Source organism: Pteronotus mesoamericanus, unplaced genomic scaffold, assembly GCF_021234165.1.
Source record: "Pteronotus mesoamericanus isolate MK-2021 breed Mesoamerican mustached bat unplaced genomic scaffold, CSHL_Meso_final scaffold_165, whole genome shotgun sequence".
Taxonomy (NCBI): domain Eukaryota; kingdom Metazoa; phylum Chordata; class Mammalia; order Chiroptera; family Mormoopidae; genus Pteronotus; species Pteronotus mesoamericanus.
This window is the reverse complement of record NW_026555307.1, coordinates 7,152,887-7,166,104: the sequence shown is the minus strand read 5'-3', so window position 1 is coordinate 7,166,104 and position 13,218 is coordinate 7,152,887.

The window sequence follows — 13,218 nt, the reverse complement described above, 5'->3', positions numbered from 1 at the left end:
CCTCACTGCCCCCTCCACAGGTGGTGGGGTCCACCGTGGTGCCTCCTTTGAAGGTGGGAGGGGTCTCTACAATACCCCCTCTACAGGTAGTAGGGGCCACCATGGTGCTGCCACCCTTGCAGGTGGGAGGGGGGTCACCACGGTACCACTCCCTCTGCAGGTGGGTGGGGTCTCTACAGCACCACCTCCTCCACAGGTGGTAGAGGCCTCCATGACACTGCCTCCTTTGCCGGTATCAGGGGCCTCCATAGCTCCACCCACTCTACAGGTGGAAGGGGCCTCCTTAGTACTACCTCCTCTGGGAGCTACCTCTGAAGTGGAGACTGCAAAGCCAACTGCTCCACCTCCAGCTGCAGAGAAATGTGTCTCACCCTCACCACCCCGAACTCGTCAGGGCACCTCCTATAACCAGGGGGCCTCCAAAGTTGTAGCAAGCCAATGCTCTTTGAAGCAATATCCTACAGGTGGAGTAAATGAAGAAGGCCAGCCCGCTGGCTACTATTGGGTCCATACTCCCTTCTCCACTTCAGACTTACTGAATTGGAGGAGTTCCAACCTCCTCTATAGGGATGATCCTCAGAAAATGGCAGATCTCATTGCGTCCTTTTTGCCACTCACCACCCAAATGGGCAGATGTACAGGTTCTCCTGGGTATTTTGCTAACTACAGATGAGAGACGGCTGGTTCTAAGTAGGGCTGAACAAGAGGCCCAGCGCCTCCACCAGGAGGACCCCGCCAGGGCAATTCCTCAGGTGGAACCTAACTGCAACCCGAATAATAGTGGGGGCCCAGCCTCTATGAAACATTACAGAAGGTGCATATTGGAAGGGCTTAGAAAAGGAGCACCCAAGCAGAGGAGCCTGAATTTGATACAGACTCTTCAGCAGAAGCTGGATGAGGATCCTTCTGAATTTTTAGAGAGGATCTATCAGGCTTATAGGAAATACACTGATGCTGACCCAGAGGCACCAGAAAATGTGAGAATGATTAATATGACTTTTATTGAGCAGAGTGCCCCAGATATCAGAAGCAAACTCTAGTGTGTAGATGGGGTACTGGGCATGAGCCCCTCCCAGCTGGTGGACATACCGCTTAAAGTCTACAATGGCTGGGAAACTGGGAAGGCAAAAAGGGCCATGGTGTTTTTAGAAACAGCCCAGGGAGACCAAAAGAAGAGGCAGTACTCTAAGGCAGATAAAAGAGACTCATTAAGTGCCCGCTATTGTGCCTGTTGCAAGAGGCACCCTAAAGAGAAGAGGAAATGGCCAATAGGCATCAATCAATGTGCCTATTGCAAGGAGGGTCATTGGAGGAATGAGTGCTTGAATTGCAAAAAGGAAAAAAGGAGTGAGAATCCAGGCAGAGCGATGTTAAAACGGAAAAAGGAGGTTGATGATGAATGAAGAGGCCCAGGGGCTCCGCTGGACATCTCCCGACCTGTGTCACCATTTCCCCACGGGAGCCCCAGGTACAGGTGACTGTGAGGAACAAGCCAATTGATTTCCTTGTAGATACAGGAGCTATGTACTCAGTGTTGAACACAAAATTAACTGGGAAAAGTTCAAATGACGTAACAGTTACTGGAGTGACTGGCCAGCTACAAAAACAAACATTCCTGCAACCTCTGGAATGCCAGCTTGGGGATCAAAAGTTTACACATCTCTACATGCCAGATTGTCCCATTCCATTGTTGGTCCAAGATTTGCTTTGTAAACTGCATGCACAGATAAACTTTCCTCCAAGAGACAGCAGTTGCGTGTAGATGTCCTGCTGGAAAATGCCCTCTGGCTTCCTTGGTCTTCCTGACCTGTGCAGAAGGCCCCAGAAGTGAACCCTTCCCACCTGAGATCTGTGAATAGGTTGATCAAACTTTTGGGGGTGATGGAACTCCAGTTAAAGCAGTTAATGTGCAACCCATAAAGATAAATCTAATAGAAGGGGTGCAGGTGCCACAAAAGAAGCAGTATCCCCTCAAGAAGGAAGCGTTAGAGGGGATCCAGCCAGTGTTGCAAAAGTTTTTAAAATCCAGATTAATTTGGCCATGCCAGTCATCCTACCACACTCCCCTTTTGCCAGTCAAAAAGCCACACTCTAATGACTATCGAGTTGTACAGGATCTCAGGGCCATAAATGACATTGTTCAGGACATTCACCCTACTGTGCCTAACCCTTACACCTTGTTGACTATGGTGCCAGGGATAGCAAATGGTTTTCAGTCCTGAACTTGAAGGATGGCTTTTTCTGAATCCCAATAGATGAGCAGTCTCAAGAACTGCCTTTGAATGGCAGAACCCAGAGACTAAAGCCACGCTCCAATACTGCCAGATTGTGTTGCCACAAGGATTTAAGAACTCCCCAACCATATTCGGAGAAGTGCTGACAAAAGAATTAAGGGATGTTCAATTGAGATCGGGAGTTCTTTTGCAATATATGGGTGACCTATTAATCGCCAGCAGCAACTATGAGGACTGTTTGCACAACACCATCACAGTCCTAAATCAATTGGCAAAAACGGGATATAAAGTGTCACCTCATAAGGCCAAAATTTGCAAATAGGAAGTGGTGTATCTGGGATTTCAACTAAAACAGGATACCAGGAGTTTGATGGCAGATCGAAAGCAAGCCACTGCTACATAAAAATCCCAGAAAATCAAAGGCAGCTTCATGGGTTCTTAGGAATTACAGGATTTTGTTGTATTTGGATTCCAAACTTTGGACTCATGGCAAAACCACTCAAAAGGATTGGACTCTGGGCCCCTCGAGTGGACAGGGGATTGTTAGGTAGCATTTGATACTCTGAAGGAAAAGCTCGTTTTGGCTCCTGCACTAGGACTTTATGACTCACAGAAGTCTTTCAAATTGTATGTTCATGAAAGGCAGGGGATTGGGCTGGGGGTGCTAACCCAGACTCTGGGAAATATACCCAGACCCATAGCCTCTCTCTCAGGGAAGTTGGATCACACGACAAAAGGATGGCCACTGTGCCTCTGAGAAGTAGCAGCTACCTGCGGCATCCTACAGGAAGCCGAGGTTTACTTCGGGAGAGCCCACTAAGGTATTGGTACTGCATCGGGTTCTGACTCTATTAGAACAGGGAAGAGGACATTGGCTGATAGCAGAGTGTATGGAGAAATACCAGGCCATTCTGCTAGACAACCCAAATGTTGCCCTGCAGACCACCACAGCCCTGAACCCAGCTACCCTACTCCCAGGAATGAAGGGAGACTCAGCCCTGGAGCATCAGTGCTTGGAAATTATTGACCAAGTTTATTCCAGCAGAATCTGGAACTGAACTGATCTGCTGGACCAGCCCCTGGCAGCACCAGAATGGGAGCTGTATACAGATGGGACCAGCTTCATGGACAATAGCCAGTGATGAATTGGATATGCAGTAGTCACCACAGACAAGGTAATAGAAGCCCAAGCCCTTGCACCATGAACCTCAGCACAAAAGGCTGAACTAATAGCCCTCACAAGAGCCTTTATACTGTCCCAGGGAAAGAAAGCTAACAGGCTCCAGATATGTCTTCATGGTCATCCATGCTCATGGAACAATATGGAGAGAGAGAGAGGACTCTTAACCTCGGGGAATAAGGATGTTAAGTATGTGGAGGAAAATTTACAATTGCTAGAAGCAGTGAATGTACTGGATCAGGTTGGAATATTGCACTGCCCAGAACACCAGAGGAATATCTCCCAAACAAATCAGGGAAACCAAATTGCTGATAAAGCAGCAAGACAGGCAGTCAAAGAGCTGCCATGCCTAGGTGCTCTGGTCCATCATCTGGACTTGTCAGGGTTTACACCTCACTACACAGAACAGGATGAGGAACTAACCCAGATCCCAATTCTGTGTGGAAAGTCAATGCCCGTGATATGATTTTACTCCCTGAAGTTCTAGTGTATCCCATCCTCAAACATCTTCCTGAAAGGACTCACTATAAAAGGGATGCTTTAATGGACTTCATTAGGCCTCATTTAAAAGGCCCTCACCTGCAAAGGACTGTGCAGAGGATTAGCCAAGCCTGTCATATATGTGCCAAGAACAATCCTAAGACAGAGTATGGCTCCATCGAGAAGGGAGTACAATATAAAGGGATGTGTCCATTTGAGGACTGGCAGGTGGACTTCACACAAATGCCTAAAACCAGGGGGAATTTCAGATTTTTGTTGTCTCTGTGGATACTTTTTCTGGATGGGTAGAGGCATACCCTACTAGGACTGAAAAGGCAACTGAGGTGGCAAAACTGTTACTTAAAGGAATAATTCCTAGATTTTGACTTCCCCAAAGCATTCAAAATGACAACAGACCTTCATTCACGTCAGAGATCTCCCAGCAGGTTGGACAGGCATTGCAAATACAATGGAAATTGCATGCATCTTGGAGACCTCAATCCACAGGAAAAACTAAAAAAATGAATCATACCATAAAGAAGACCCTGGGAAAAATATGCCAGGAAACATTTAAAATGGGACCAGGCACTCCCCCTTGCTTTGCTCCAAATCAGGGCAGCACCCAGAAGTGGACTCAAATTAAGCCCTTTTGAAACAGTTTATGGGAAACCCCACCAAATATCTGTTTTAGGAACACCCCCTCTAGATTTGGAGCATGAGACAAGAATTAAGCAATATGTACAACATTGAGGGCAAACACTAACCATATTGCACAAGTTTGCTCATTGCAGGTCTGTATACCCGTCTGACAAACCCCCGCACCTGCTCCAGCCAGGGGACCGAGTCTCACTGAAAACCTGGAAGACTCAAGGCCCTGAACAGCAGCTGTCTGAACAATGAACTAGTCCCTACAATGTCCTATTGACAACACATCTTCCTCGAAGCTGATGGGAATTAAGTTCTGGATTCACCACACACGGGTAAAACGGGCACCACCTAAGGGGGACATAGGCCCTGCAGCAGTGGTTGATGCTGAAAGAGAAAGCTGGACCTGCACTCTGGAGGAAGGTTTGAAATTTCTCTTCCAGAGAAAGACAATGAACCCTGATACCGGGTGACAATGTTTCTCTTACTTTATACATGTGTTTGTAAAGCTAGGGACTTTTAGCTGCCAGATACTGAGTTTAAGTATAGTCCCTCTTCCCATTGTGGAAAGGAACAGGGGTTAAAAGTGAATTGCGGTCAAATCTGAATGGGTGAAAATATGTATGAAGGTTGTGAAAGTTTTAAACATGGAAGAAAGGAAACCTCAACCACTTGTTTTCTAATTTTTATGGGAATGTGGTCTGAATTTTGCCCTGTTTCCAACTGGAAATCCTCTGTAACTGAAGACCTAGGAAAGGTCGCCTGTAACTGATTGGGGAGAATGCCTTTGCCACCTGGGACCCAGGAAGGGCCATTCAGGGCTGTTGAGTATTTCAGCCTGAGGCAAAGGAGCATGTCTCTGCCAGGAGACCAGTGGGCACCCTGGTGCAAGAGACTGCCCTGGTGTATTGTTCTTCTGAAACTCTGTGTTTTGAATTTTGCTCTGTATCTGCACTGAAAAGGAAATTGAGGTTTCCCAAGGAAGGTTAAAACTTCACACTATGTAGGAATTTAAGCAAGCAAAAGTATAAGGCATGGAAATGAAATCTTAGTGAGTATCAGAAGGACAAGGATTTTCCTTCAAGCTTTATATTTTTCTCCCTACCCGATCCCTCCAGAATTTGGCATACTAAAGGACTGAGTGATAACATAGGGTTTCTTTGCATAAAATCAATAAGACCAGCCATTAAAGGTGGTTTTGTTCATCAAGATTTTGACTGGAGTGTCAGGCCTGAGGGAGGCATGTCTGGGTTCCACATGTCACCGGACAGCCCTGAGGAACTGCGATTGACTTGCGAAGGTAGCAAAAGCCCACGAAAAAAGGAAAGGCCTGGACCTTGGTTGGTTGTGTGGTTTGTGGCAGTCTTTCCAGGGAAGGAATGAGGGTTGCTTTCCTGAAAGATGGCTAAAAGGAACCTACAGGCACAGTGGAAGCTTCGAGGACTTGAGTGAAACAACTGGTATAGGCGAAGCCAGACGGCAGGTGTGAGGCTAAGCTTCTGTGCCCTGAGGGACAGACTAAAAGGTCAATCTAGTTTCCCTGTGTGAGTTCCAGCAAAGCGAACCTAAAGATCATGGATGATCCATGGCTGCTCTTGGTTTGTTTATGCAAATGAACAGGCAAAATTTAAAAAACTGGACTCAATTTTAGTCTCTTTAATGACAATGAGGGTGATTTTAAGAAGAAAAGTCATGGTTCAAGGAAAATTGCAATGCTCAGTATTGGACATTGGAATAGTGTAGCTAACTGTCTTGAAAGTGTGTGTTCATTTGGAATTTGAAACTGGGTATGTAATATCAGCAAAGATGTTTAATTTATAGGCACAAAGGGCCTGTCAAATTGCCACTGTTAAATGTCATTTCAGCAAAGGCCTTGTAACTGACTGTCTTCCCAAAAGATAGTCTCACAGGCACAGAGACTGGCTTGTGGGTTTCTGTGTGAATTAACATGTGTGTTCTTCCTTCTGTTTTCATAGGGAGTATACCTATGACCTCATTTCCTGAGGTTGCAATGTAGACCTCACTTAAGGAGCTCATCTTCATTGTCACCCTCTGAGATGCAACGGCTCGGCTGAACTAAGTAATTGGGTTGGTGAAAGGTTGGGGTGGTCTGTGGGCTTCACTTTAAAAGTGATTTTCCCCTTTTCTGCCCTAATGGCTTGAACAAAAAGGGCCCAGAAATCTGAAAATAGGGAAATCCTAACTATTCCCCTCAGCCCTAGCTAAATATAGCATAAAAAGGGCTTGGGACAGGGGTAGCACGCCTTGCACTCCTTCCTCCAGATAAGCTGTTCTTCTCTTAATGTGGGACATTGAAGAATTGGTCCTTGCCTTTGTCATTTAGTTATTATGGTTTAATTGTGCCCTCTAACCCTCTTGCCAAATCTGTCACTTCCACAATACGACAAGGATGCCAACTGTCCAGTAATGGCAGCTTTTGGACATTGAGCCTGCCATTCCCTGGTAACAGCCAACTGACCTGGACTCTGCAAGGTCCTTCCCCGCACAGGAAGGCCATCCTCTATGCCACCTCTGCACGCTTTTAGGGACTCCCAGACCCAAGAGCAGGTTTTAAGGGCAGCCATGTCCAGCAGGAAGCAGCTATAAGAAGATGAGACCATCGCCCATTGTCCTTTATGAGATTATAAAGTGGGGTGTCTGAAACGGGGGATTTGTAACAGGACACAACCAGGGGCCCCCCAAAGGGGATTTGTAATGGGGTCCAGAAACTGGGACATCCAAGAAAATATAGAATATTCTCACCTCTCCCCCCACCCCCAAAGGGCTGCCTTAGGGGATGGGAGACAAGGAGCAGGGCCATTGAGAATCATTTTGCATGTCAATAACAGGACGGCTTCATACTTCATATGCAAAGATGGTTATTTTGCATATCAACAAGGCTAACCAGGAAGGTTTGCATAACTTTAACCCTGGAGGGAACTGGGAAGCAGCGCCCCCTCATTCCTGCTACAACGGCTGCCAAAGGAGGTGGAGATGGGGTTGCGGGGAGGATTCGCGCAGGGGTTTAAAACCCAGGCGCGGCAGCCGTACTAGAGGCTTTTTGACCATGCGGCTCGGGAAGCAGGGTGTAACTGGGAAGGGGAGACAGGGCCTGTGAGAGAGAACGAGACATAGACTCTGGGGAACAATGTGAAGACCATGAGTGAAGGAAAGGGGAGAAAGGACCCTTGCTAGCGGGCCATGAGAAGGTGCCACGTGGATTTGGATTAAGAGCTGGGGATCACAAAGACTGCTGATGGGGCTGGGAACTGCGAGAGGCCTGCCTCGCCGAACCCCTGACTTCTGTTCTTTTTCTTCTGAAGGACGGTACCCCTGACTGACCTAACTGGGCAAAGTGGGGAAGAGGACTGTGTGTGTTGGTGGGTGTTTTAAGGGATTTTGAGATTTTAACAGCGATATTTAGCCACCATTCAAAACTTGTATAACTTTTGAATAAATAGTTCCTTTCCTTTGCTCTGCCATTGAAAGCCATAATTTTTAAGGGCAAAGGACCTAGAACAGAAGGATCCTGGGGAAGGGGTGGGGGCCATTGTTCCAGTAATAGCATCTGGGACTCCTCCCACAACAGATCTGTTATTCAGTAACATGCTGAGTAAAAGAAGCCAGTCTCAAACACTGCATACTATGACTCCATATATTTTTACATTCTCAAAGAGACAAAAATACAGTGACAGAAAAGAGATCAATGGTCATCAGGGGTTATGGATGGGGAGAAAATGTGACTGTAAAAGGATTTTTTTGGATGATTGGATTATTATTATCCTAATTGCAGTTGGGGGGATTAAATGAAATCTATACATAGTGTTAAAATTAATTGAATTGTACACCAAAGGAAAAAAGTTATTTTTATTGTATGATAATTTTAAAAATAAAATAAAAATCTTCCCAGGTTATCTCAGTGTGCAGCACAAGTTAAGACACTGATGGGCCTTGTAGAGCATTTATAGTTCTTTGTCTTCAAAAAGAAAAAAAAAAAAAAAAAAAAAAGTGGGGGGGAGCAAGGGGAGATGGAGTATCACTGAGATATGAACCCTGAAGGAGGATTCATACATTGAGGTTGATTCAGGGAGTCAAAAGTTCATTCATCTAGAGGTGTCAGAGGGGTAAGATATAACACTTAATATTTGCTGCTTGTCCATGGGGACTGCAGCCTATTAAAACAAAGCAAAACCATGTCATCAAGGAATGAGTAAAGAATAGAGGTTGCAAAGGGAAATCTGGGATGGGCGTCAAAGGCAGATGACTCTGATTCCCACACTTGGCCAGAATCTCTGTGCTTGAGTCCCTGACCTTGGAGGATCTCATGGGAAAGTTTTTGGGGGTCAGGGTAAGGGAACAGTCTCTCAGATACTGCACCTGATCAAAGTCTCCATGTTTGTTACCCTTGGTAATTAGGGTTACCATGAAGACTTTTGGGGATCTCCCCATCACTCATATATGTGCCCCGCTGTGTATCTCTCCCCACCTCCAGACTCACTATGGTCCAGCCTCATCCTTGTACCCCTGTCCCTGACTCAGCTTCCTCTTTGGCTTCTAGTTTCAGTCTTCTCTGATCTTCTCTCCATTCAGCAGCCAAGGGATCTTTTGAAAGCCTAAATCTGAGTCTCTCTTCCCTACCAAAAATCTGGTGTGGCTCCCTAATACACTCAGAGTAAAACCAGCCCTTCACCCCCCAGATATTAAAGAAACATAATAACCAAATGCAAACCATGAACCTGCATTGACTCTGGTTTTTTGTTTGTTTGTTTGTTTTGGTTTTTTTAAGCAGCTATGAAACATATGTCAGAGACTATTGGGGAAACCTGAATATAAATGAGATATCAGATACTAAGAAACTATTGATATTTTTTTACATGTGAGAAAGGTGGTGTGGATATGTAGGAAGAGAATGTTTTTATTCTTAAGACATGCATGCTGGCATGTCTGTTGTACAGTCTCTAACTTACTTTCAGATGTTTGGTGGAAAACGTTTCTATTAAGAGACAGGGAAAGAGGAGAGTAAAAGCAAATATGACAAAGCTACTGGATCAGGGTAGAAGGTGTATAAGTGGTCTTATGGTCATCCCTTAAAATTTGTTTTCAAGTGTTCATGCTAAAATGTTAGGGAAAATGGAGAAATCATCAATGATGGGAATTGTTTCAATAGACCAATATGCAAGTGTTTAAAATGAGGCAGGTTAGCAAACTACAGAGAAAATTAACAAAGCCAAAGCTTGTTGTCTGAAAAGATAAACAAGATTGACAAAATCCCCAGTTAGACTGATCGAGGAAAAAGAGAGAATAGAAATCACCAATATGAAGAATGAAAGAGAAGTTATCACTACAAATGCTGTAGTCATTAAAAGTACATAATGGGAATATTATAAATAACTTTGTGCCAACAGACTTGACAATATAGATGAAATGACAAGTCCTTGGGAAACACAAAGTATGAAAGCTAATACAAAATGAAATAGAAAATATAAAGAGACCTATATTTACTAAAGAAATTGGACTTCCAGTCCAGATGGCAGTGTAGGCAGACCTCTATCATCTCTTCACACAACCACATCAAATTTACAACGAAAATATAGAACAACCATCACTCGGAACCATAAGAAATTGAGTTGAATGGAAGTGTGACAACTATGAAATGAAATTGAATGGAAGTCTGGCAACTACAGAATTAAAGAAATCACACCCATCCAGACTGGTAGGAGGGGTGCAGGTATGGAAAAGGCTGGTTCCACATCCATATGTGGTGGATAAAAATTCAGGAGAGGTATCTCAAGAGTGAGGAATCCCAGCCCCATATTGGGCCCCCATCCCAGGATTCCAGTGCCAGAAAGGTAAGTCCCTATAACTTCTGGCTGCAAAAACCAGCGGGGATTGAGTCAGTGGAAGAAACTCCTGGACCCCCCCAGCAATTCTTTTTAAAGAACCCATGCATGGCCTCACCTACTGATACTTACTCCCTCTGAGCTCCAGTACTCGGGTAGCAGCATGAAAGCCCACCAGTGGTATAGAGTGAGAAAGTGAAGTGCTTGTCAGCAAGATGAGCAGAGGCCATTGTCCCTTCTCTGAGCCCTCCTCCTGCAGAGCCATGGAGCTGGCAGCTGGTGCCATATCTGAGACTCTGTCAACCTGTCAACATATCTGTTGACTCTGTCAACTGTTTGACCCACCTTGGAGATCTCCAGAAACTCTGCCCTACCCAAAATTATGGGCCTTCCCAAGCTCTTAACAGTGGGTTTTCCTTATGAAGGGCTAGTCTTGGTTCATGCTTTACAACTTCCTAAATCCTATCACATAAGCAACAGCTGGCTTCAATGAGCCCCAGGCCCAGCACTAGCAGCAGCCAGCTCAGATTCACAGCTTAGGTTTTCCTGGGAATCTCCAAGCCCAGCACAAGTAGCATCTATCTCAAATTGCTTCATAGCTCAGGCAGGGTGGCCCTGGGAAAAACAAGGGTGGGGGCTGACCTTTGCCTGCAACACCTTGGAAAACCCAGGGCCACCACACGCAGTGGACAGCTACAGATCATGTCAGAGCACCATCACCCTGCCCCTGCACAGCTGCCCCTCCACAAAGGGCGGAGACTGGTTGTCAGTGTTCACAGCCAGTCCTTGCAGCTGACTGACCTGGGTAAATCTCTCCCATTGATCTACAACTGAAGCTCAACTACAAGAGGAGGGTGTACTCAGCCCACATGAAGGGCGCACCTTAAGTACCCAGGTTGGGTGATAGGGGAGGCTCTGCCACTGAACCCTACAGGATACTTACTACATTAAGCCAACTACCAAGACACGGAGTCAAAGCAGCTCTACCTAATACATAGAAACAAATGCTGGAGGCCACCAAAATGAGAAGACAAATAAATATGGCCCAAATGAAAGAACAGATCAAAACTCTCCAAAAAGAACTAAATGAAATGGAAATAAGCAATCTATCAGATGCAGAGTTCAAAACACGGGTTATAAGGATGCTCAAGGAACTTAGTGAGGACCCCAACAGCATAAAAAAGATCTAGTCAGAAATAAAGGATACACTAATTGAAATAAAGAACAATTTACAGGGAAACAACAATAGAAGGGATGCTGCTGAGAATCACATCAGTGATTTGGGACATAAGGAAGCAAAAAACGACCAATCAGAACAACAAGAAGAAAAAAGAATACAAAAATATGAGGATAGGATAAGCAGCCTCTGGAACAACTTCAAGAGGTCCAACATTTGCATTGGGGTGCCAGAAAGAGAAGAGGAAGAGAAAGAAATTGGAAATCTATTTGAAAAAATAATGAAAGAAAACTTCCCTAATTTGGTGAAGGAAACAGACATGCAAGTCGATGAAGTGCAGAGGAGTCCCAAACAAGAAGGATGCAAAGAGGCCCACTCCAAGACACAACATAATTGAAATGCTAAAGGTGAAAGATAAAGAGAGAATCTTAAAAGCAGCAAGAGGGAAGCAGTTAGTTACCTACAGGGGAGTTCCCATGACTGTCAGCTGATTTCTCAAAAGAAAGTTTGCAGGCTAGAAGGGAGTGGCAAGAAATATTCAAAGTCATGAAAAGCAGGGACCTACAGCCAAGATTGCTCTACCCAGCAAAGCTATCATTTATAAATGAAGGGCAGATAAAGAGCTTCCCAGACAAGAAGACACTAAAGGAGTTCATCACCACAAAACCATTACATGATATGTTAAGGGTCATATTTAAAGAAAAGGAGATCAAAACTATGAAAAATAAAATAGCAGAAAACACATATCTGTCAACAATTGAATCTAAAAAAGAAACTAAGCAAACAAGAAAAACACAGAGAGAATCATGGACACAGAGAACATTTTTTGATGGTTGTCAGATCAGAGGCAGGAAGGAGAGAATAGGTGAAGAGGTGAGGGGATTAAGAAGTACAAATATGTAGTTACAGACTAGCCATGGGGATGTAAAGTATAGTATAAGAAATGGCATAGCCAAATAACTTATATGTATGACCCATGGACATGGACAATAGTGAGGGGATTGCCTGAGGGAGTAGGGGGTGCTGGGTGTAAAGGGGGCAAAGACAGAAAAATCAGGACAACAGTAACAGCATAATCAATAAAATATAATTTTTAAAAAATTGAATTCATTATTAAATACCTCCCCAGAAAGAAAACTCCAGGTCCAAATGGTTTTATTGGTTAATTCTATCAACTATTAAAAGAAGTAATATAGAATTTTTCAAATTTGATACAGAAATATAAGTTATGAGATGGGAGTTATCTTTCAAAAACATTGGTAAGTAAAAAAATTAATGTACAAAAGGATGAGTAATACTTTCTTATTAATATAATAAATAAGTGATATGTATAGGTTAATTTCAATGCGCAGACTATCTCTGCAAGGATACCACATTATCTTAAAGGGAGGAAATTGAAGGGCTTAAATTTAGGAGTAGGAGAAAGATGCATTTTTTTCACTTTGCCTCTTTTTGTATTGTTTTATTTTTAAAATATGAACTGTGATGATATTTTTTAAAAGTTTAAAGACTTGTAGCTTAGGCTTTGCTGGACTTATAATCTGAGTCTTGTCACTCAGCTCTGTGAACTGGATACTAAAGAAAAAACTGTAGGAAGTGATGGTTAAAATCTTCAGGCCTAGGGGGCAAGGTCATTCAACCCACACTGGGCCACCAACTGGT